General features: G+C 42.0%; 1 long non-coding RNA gene across 1 annotated transcript; it reads right to left on the bottom strand.

Moving 5' to 3' along the window:
- Positions 1-510: 510 nt before the first annotated feature.
- Positions 511-3,536, bottom strand: LOC140404644 (uncharacterized). The gene is made up of 3 exons (XR_011938545.1): positions 3,509-3,536; positions 1,696-1,767; positions 511-578 (listed from the first exon to the last, which is right to left on the bottom strand). It is a non-coding gene; the product is annotated as an uncharacterized lncRNA (long non-coding RNA).
- Positions 3,537-8,094: the final 4,558 nt, after the last annotated feature.

The following is an 8,094-nucleotide window of genomic DNA, read 5'->3' as shown; positions in this document are numbered from 1 at the left end:
CCCGGGTGTGAGTTACAGACTGGAGTCTAATCGAGGGGTTCGGGGTGGTTTATATATAGAATAACAGATACCCGGGAGTGAGTTACAGACTGGAGTCTAATCGAGGGGTTCGGGGTGGTTTATATATAGAATAACAGATACCCGGGAGTGAGTAACAGACAGGAATCTAATCGAGGGGTTCGGGGTGGGTTATATATAGAATAACTGATACCCGGGGGTGAGTTACAGACTGGAATCTAATCGAGGGTTTTGGGGTGGTTTATATATAGAATAACAGATACCCGGGAGTGAGTAACAGACAGGAATCTAATCGAGGGGTTCGGGGTGGGTTATATATAGAATAACAGATACCCGGGAGTGAGTTACAGACTGGAATCTAATCGAGGGTTACACAGGCTGAACATTGATGAATTCAGGAATAAGGGACAAAGTGAATAACTGAGAAATACATTTTGGGACTCACTGGAATCCATTGTTTAATCTATTTTTCTCAGTCCTATCTTTACCTGGATATGTCGTCTGCTGTGTTGTGATAGGTTTCTGACTGGTTGTTGGTAACTTTGTGGTTGTTTGAGAACCTGTGATCATAAATTGGAAAGATGTCTTATCGAGATTCAAGACAGAAGTACAGATATTCAGGAACATAACTACTAGATTCTCAAAATACGCAATTTCAGTGTTTTATACGGATAGAAAGTAAGAGGGGACTGAGCTACAGACTGGAATGTAATCGAGGCGTCCGGCGGGGTTATATATAGAATAACAGATACCCGGGAGTGAGTCAAAGACTGGAATCTAATCGAGGGGCTAGGGGAGGTTTATATATAGAATAACAGATACCCGGGAGTGAGTTACAGACTGGAATCTAATCGAGGGGTTCGGGGTGGTTTATATATAGAATAACAGATACCTGGGAGTGAGTTACAGACTGGAATCTAATCGAGGCGTTCGGGATGATTTATATATAGAATAACAGACACCCGTGAGTGAGATACAGACTGGAATCTCATCGAGGGATTCGGGTTGGTTTATATATAGAATAACAGATACCCGGGAGTGAGTCAAAGACTGGAATCTAATCGAGGGGCTAGGGGAGGTTTATATATAGAATAACAGATACCCGGGAGTGAGTTACAGACTGGAATCTAATCGAGGGGTTCAGGGTGGTTTATATATAGAATAACAGATACCTGGGAGTGAGTTACAGACTGGAATCTAATCGAGGCGTTCGGGATGATTTATATATAGAATAACAGACACCCGTGAGTGAGATACAGACTGGAATCTCATCGAGGGATTCGGGTTGGTTTATATATAGAATAACAGATACCCGGGAGTGAGTCAAAGACTGGAATCTAATCGAGGGGCTAGGGGAGGTTTATATATAGAATAACAGATACCCGGGAGTGAGTTACAGACTGGAATCTAATCGAGGGGTTCAGGGTGGTTTATATATAGAATAACAGATACCCGGGAGTGAGTTACACACTGGAATCTAATCGAGGGGTTCTGGGTGGTTTATATATAGAATAACAGATACCCGGGAGTGAGTTACAGACTGGAATCTAATCGAGGGTTACGCAGGGTGAACAATGATGAATTCAGGAATAAGGGACAAAGTGAATAACTGAGAAATACATTTTGGGACTCACTAGAATCCATTGTTTAATCTATTTTTCTCAGTCCTGTCTTTACCTGGATATGTCGTCTGCTGTGTTGTGATGGGTTTCTGACTGGTTGTTGGTAACTTTGTGGTTGTTTGAGAACCTGTGATCATAAATTGGAAAGAAGTCTTATCGAGATTCAAGACAGAAGTACAGATATTCAGGACCATAACTACGGGATTCTCAAAATACGCAATTTGAGTGTTTTATACGGATTGAAAGTAAGAGGGGACTGAGCTACAGACTGGAATGTAATCGAGGCGTCCGGAGGGGTTATATATAGAATAACAGATACCCGGGAGTGAGTTAAAGACCTGAATCTAATCGAGGGGTGTGGGGTGGTTTATATATACAATAACAGATACCCGGGAGTGAGTTATAGACTGGAATCTAATCGAGGAGTTTGGGTTGTTTATATATAGAATAACAGATACCCGAGAGTGAGTTACAGACCGGAATCTAATCGAGGGGTTCGGGTGGTTTATATATAGAATAACAGATACCCGGGTGTGAGTTACACACTGGAATCTAATCGAGGGGTTTGGGGCGGGTTATATATAGAATAACAGATACCCGGGGGTGAGTTACAGTCTGGAATCTAATCGAGTCAATTCAGGGTGTTTTATATATAAAATAACAGATACCCGGGAGTGAGTTACAGATGGAATCTAATCGAGGGGTTCGGGGTGGTTTATATATAGAATAACAGTAACCCGGGAGTGAGTTACAGACTGGAATCTAATCGAGGGGATTCAGGGTGTTTTATATATAGAATAACAGATACCCGGTTGTGAGTTACGGTGGAATCTAATCGAGTGGTTTCGGTTGGTTTATATATAGAATAACAGACACCAGGGAGTGAGTTACAGACTGGAATCTAATCGAGGAGTTTGGGTGGTTTATATATAGAATAACAGATACCCGGGAGTGAGTTACAGACTGGAATCTAATCGAGTGGTTCGGGATGGTTTATATATAGAATAACAGATACCCGGGAGTGAGTTACAGACTGGAATCTCATCGAGGGGTTTGGGGCGGGTTATATATAGAATAACAGATACCCGGGAGTGTGTTACAGACTGGAATCTAATCGAGGGGTTCACGGTGGTTTGTATATAGAATAACAAATACCCGGGAGTGAGTTACAGACTGGAGTCTAATCGTGGCGTTTGGGATGGTTTATATATAAAATAACAGATACCCGGGAGTGAGTTACTGACTGGAATCTCATCGAGGGGTTCAGGTGGTTTATGTATAGAATAAAAGATACCCGGGTGTGAGTTACACACTGGAATCTAATCGAGGGGTTTGGGGCGGGTTATATATAGAATAACAGATACCCGGGGGTGAGTTACAGACTGGAATCTAATCGAGTCGATTGAGGATGTTTTATGTATAGAATAACACATACCCGGGAGTGAGTTACAGATGGAATCTAATCGAGGGGTTCGGGGTGGTCTATATATAGAATAACAGATACCCGGGAGTGAGTTACAGACTGGAATCTAATCGAGGGGTTCGGGGTGCTTTTCTATAGATTAACAGATACCCGGGAGTGAGTTACAGACTGGAATCTAATCGAGGGGTTCAGGGTGGTTTATATATAGAATAACAGATACCCGGGAGTGAGTTACACACTGGAATCTAATCGAGGGGTTCTGGGTGGTTTATATATAGAATAACAGATACCCGGGAGTGAGTTACAGACTGGAATCTAATCGAGGGTTACGCAGGGTGAACAATGATGAATTCAGGAATAAGGGACAAAGTGAATAACTGAGAAATACATTTTGGGACTCACTAGAATCCATTGTTTAATCTATTTTTCTCAGTCCTGTCTTTACCTGGATATGTCGTCTGCTGTGTTGTGATGGGTTTCTGACTGGTTGTTGGTAACTTTGTGGTTGTTTGAGAACCTGTGATCATAAATTGGAAAGAAGTCTTATCGAGATTCAAGACAGAAGTACAGATATTCAGGACCATAACTACGGGATTCTCAAAATACGCAATTTGAGTGTTTTATACGGATTGAAAGTAAGAGGGGACTGAGCTACAGACTGGAATGTAATCGAGGCGTCCGGAGGGGTTATATATAGAATAACAGATACCCGGGAGTGAGTTAAAGACCTGAATCTAATCGAGGGGTGTGGGGTGGTTTATATATACAATAACAGATACCCGGGAGTGAGTTATAGACTGGAATCTAATCGAGGAGTTTGGGTTGTTTATATATAGAATAACAGATACCCGAGAGTGAGTTACAGACCGGAATCTAATCGAGGGGTTCGGGTGGTTTATATATAGAATAACAGATACCCGGGTGTGAGTTACACACTGGAATCTAATCGAGGGGTTTGGGGCGGGTTATATATAGAATAACAGATACCCGGGGGTGAGTTACAGTCTGGAATCTAATCGAGTCAATTCAGGGTGTTTTATATATAAAATAACAGATACCCGGGAGTGAGTTACAGATGGAATCTAATCGAGGGGTTCGGGGTGGTTTATATATAGAATAACAGTAACCCGGGAGTGAGTTACAGACTGGAATCTAATCGAGGGGATTCAGGGTGTTTTATATATAGAATAACAGATACCCGGTTGTGAGTTACGGTGGAATCTAATCGAGTGGTTTCGGTTGGTTTATATATAGAATAACAGACACCAGGGAGTGAGTTACAGACTGGAATCTAATCGAGGAGTTTGGGTGGTTTATATATAGAATAACAGATACCCGGGAGTGAGTTACAGACTGGAATCTAATCGAGTGGTTCGGGATGGTTTATATATAGAATAACAGATACCCGGGAGTGAGTTACAGACTGGAATCTCATCGAGGGGTTTGGGGCGGGTTATATATAGAATAACAGATACCCGGGAGTGTGTTACAGACTGGAATCTAATCGAGGGGTTCACGGTGGTTTGTATATAGAATAACAAATACCCGGGAGTGAGTTACAGACTGGAGTCTAATCGTGGCGTTTGGGATGGTTTATATATAAAATAACAGATACCCGGGAGTGAGTTACTGACTGGAATCTCATCGAGGGGTTCAGGTGGTTTATGTATAGAATAAAAGATACCCGGGTGTGAGTTACACACTGGAATCTAATCGAGGGGTTTGGGGCGGGTTATATATAGAATAACAGATACCCGGGGGTGAGTTACAGACTGGAATCTAATCGAGTCGATTGAGGATGTTTTATGTATAGAATAACACATACCCGGGAGTGAGTTACAGATGGAATCTAATCGAGGGGTTCGGGGTGGTCTATATATAGAATAACAGATACCCGGGAGTGAGTTACAGACTGGAATCTAATCGAGGGGTTCGGGGTGCTTTTCTATAGATTAACAGATACCCGGGAGTGAGTTACAGACTGGAATCTAATCAAGGGGTTCGTGTGGTTTATATACAGAATAACAGATACCCGGGAGTGAGTTACAGTCTGGAATCTAATCGAGGGGTTCAGGGTGGTTTATATATAGAATAACAGATACCCGGGAGTGAGTTACAGACTGGAATCTAATCTAGGGGTTCAGGGTGGTTTATATATAGAATAACAGATACCCGGGAGTGAGTTACAGACTGGAATCTAATCGAGGGTTACACAGGGTGAACAATGATGAATTCAGGAATAAGGGACAAAGTGAATAACTGAGAAATACATTTTGGGACTCACTAGAATCCATTGTTTAATCTATTTTTCTCAGTCCTGTCTTTACCTGGATATGTCGTCTGCTGTGTTGTGATAGGTTTCTGACTGGTTGTTGGTAACTTTGTGGTTGTTTGAGAACCTGTGATCATAAATTGGAAAGAAGTCTTATCGAGATTCAAGACAGAAGTACAGATATTCAGGAATATAGCTACGAGATTCTCAAAATACGCAATTTGAGTGTTTTATACGGATTGAAAGTAAGAGGGGACTGAGCTGGAGACTGGAATGTAATCGAGGCGTCTGGAGGGGTTATATATAGAATAACAGATACCCGGGAGTGAGTTACAGACTGGAATCTAATCGAGGCGTTTGGGATGGTTTATATATAGAATAATAGATACCCAGGAGTGAGTCACGGACTGGAATCTAATCGAGGGGTTCGGGATGGTTTATATATAGAATAACAGATACCCGGGAGTGAGTCACGGACTGGAATCTAATCGAGGTGTTCAGGATGGTTTATATACAGAATAACAGATACCCGAGAGTGAGTTACAGATGGAATCTAATCGATGGATTCTGGGTGGTTTATATATAGAATAACAGATACCCGGGAGTGAGTTACAGACTGGAATCTAATCGAGGGGTTCGGGGTGGTTTATATATAGAATAACAGATACCCGGGTGTGAGTTACAGACTGGAGTCTAATCGAGGGGTTCGGGGTGGTTTATATATAGAATAACAGATACCCGGGAGTGAGTTACAGACTGGAGTCTAATCGAGGGGTTCGGGGTGGTTTATATATAGAATAACAGATACCCGGGAGTGAGTAACAGACAGGAATCTAATCGAGGGGTTCGGGGTGGGTTATATATAGAATAACTGATAACCGGGGGTGAGTTACAGACTGGAATCTAATCGAGGGTTACACAGGCTGAACAATGATGGATTCAGGAATAAGGGACAAAGAGAATAACTGAGAAATACATTTTGGGACTCACTAGAATCCATTGTTTAATCTATTTTTCTCAGTCCTATCTTTACCTGGATATGTCGTCTGCTGTGTTGTGATAGGTTTCTGACTGGTTGTTGGTAACTTTGTGGTTGTTTGAGAACCTGTGATCATAAATTGGAAAGATGTCTTATCGAGATTCAAGACAGAAGTACAGATATTCCGGAACATAACTACGGGATTCTCAAAATACGCAATTTCAGTGTTTTATACGGATAGAAAGTAAGAGGGGACTGAGCTACAGACTGGAATGTAATCGAGGCGTCCGGCGGGGTTATATATAGAATAACAGATACCCGGGAGTGAGTCAAAGACTGGAATCTAATCGAGGGGCTAGGGGAGGTTTATATATAGAATAACAGATACCCGGGAGTGAGTTACAGACTGGAATCTAATCGAGGGGTTCGGGGTGGTTTATATATAGAATAACAGATACCCGGGAGTGAGTTACAGACTGGAATCTAATCGAGGCGTTCGGGATGATTTATATATAGAATAACAGATACCCGGGAGTGAGTAACAGACAGGAATCTAATCGAGGGGTTCGGGGTGGGTTATATATAGAATAACTGATAACCGGGGGTGAGTTACAGACTGGAATCTAATCGAGGGTTACACAGGCTGAACAATGATGGATTCAGGAATAAGGGACAAAGAGAATAACTGAGAAATACATTTTGGGACTCACTAGAATCCATTGTTTAATCTATTTTTCTCAGTCCTATCTTTACCTGGATATGTCGTCTGCTGTGTTGTGATAGGTTTCTGACTGGTTGTTGGTAACTTTGTGGTTGTTTGAGAACCTGTGATCATAAATTGGAAAGATGTCTTATCGAGATTCAAGACAGAAGTACAGATATTCCGGAACATAACTACGGGATTCTCAAAATACGCAATTTCAGTGTTTTATACGGATAGAAAGTAAGAGGGGACTGAGCTACAGACTGGAATGTAATCGAGGCGTCCGGCGGGGTTATATATAGAATAACAGATACCCGGGAGTGAGTCAAAGACTGGAATCTAATCGAGGGGCTAGGGGAGGTTTATATATAGAATAACAGATACCCGGGAGTGAGTTACAGACTGGAATCTAATCGAGGGGTTCGGGGTGGTTTATATATAGAATAACAGATACCCGGGAGTGAGTTACAGACTGGAATCTAATCGAGGCGTTCGGGATGATTTATATATAGAATAACAGACACCCGTGAGTGAGATACAGACTGGAATCTAATCGAGGGGTTCAGGGTGGTTTATATATAGAATAACAGATACCCGGGAGTGAGTTACAGACTGGAATCTCATCGAGGGATTCGGGTTGGTTTATATATAGAATAACAGATACCAGGGAGTGAGTTACAGACTGGAATCTAACCGAGGGGTTCAGGTGGTTTATATATAGAATAACAGATACCCGGGAGTGAGTTACAGACTGGAATCTAATCGAGGGATTCGGGTTGGTTTATATACAGAATAACAGATACCCGGGAGTGAGTTACAGACTGGAATGTAATCGAGGCGTCCGGAGGGGTTATATATAGAATAACAGATACCCGGGAGTGAGTTAAAGACCTGAATCTAATCGAGGGGTGTGGGGTGGTTTATATATACAATAACAGATACCCGGGAGTGAGTTACAGACTGGAATCTAATCGAGGAGTTTGGGTTGTTTATATATAGAATAACAGATACCCGAGAGTGAGTTACAGACCGGAATCTAATCGAGGGGTTCTGGGTGGTTTATATATAGAATAACAG

This window comes from Scyliorhinus torazame, chromosome 31, assembly GCF_047496885.1.
Source record: "Scyliorhinus torazame isolate Kashiwa2021f chromosome 31, sScyTor2.1, whole genome shotgun sequence".
Taxonomy (NCBI): domain Eukaryota; kingdom Metazoa; phylum Chordata; class Chondrichthyes; order Carcharhiniformes; family Scyliorhinidae; genus Scyliorhinus; species Scyliorhinus torazame.
The sequence above is the reverse complement of the archived record's forward strand: the minus strand, read 5'-3'. Positions and strand labels throughout refer to the sequence as shown.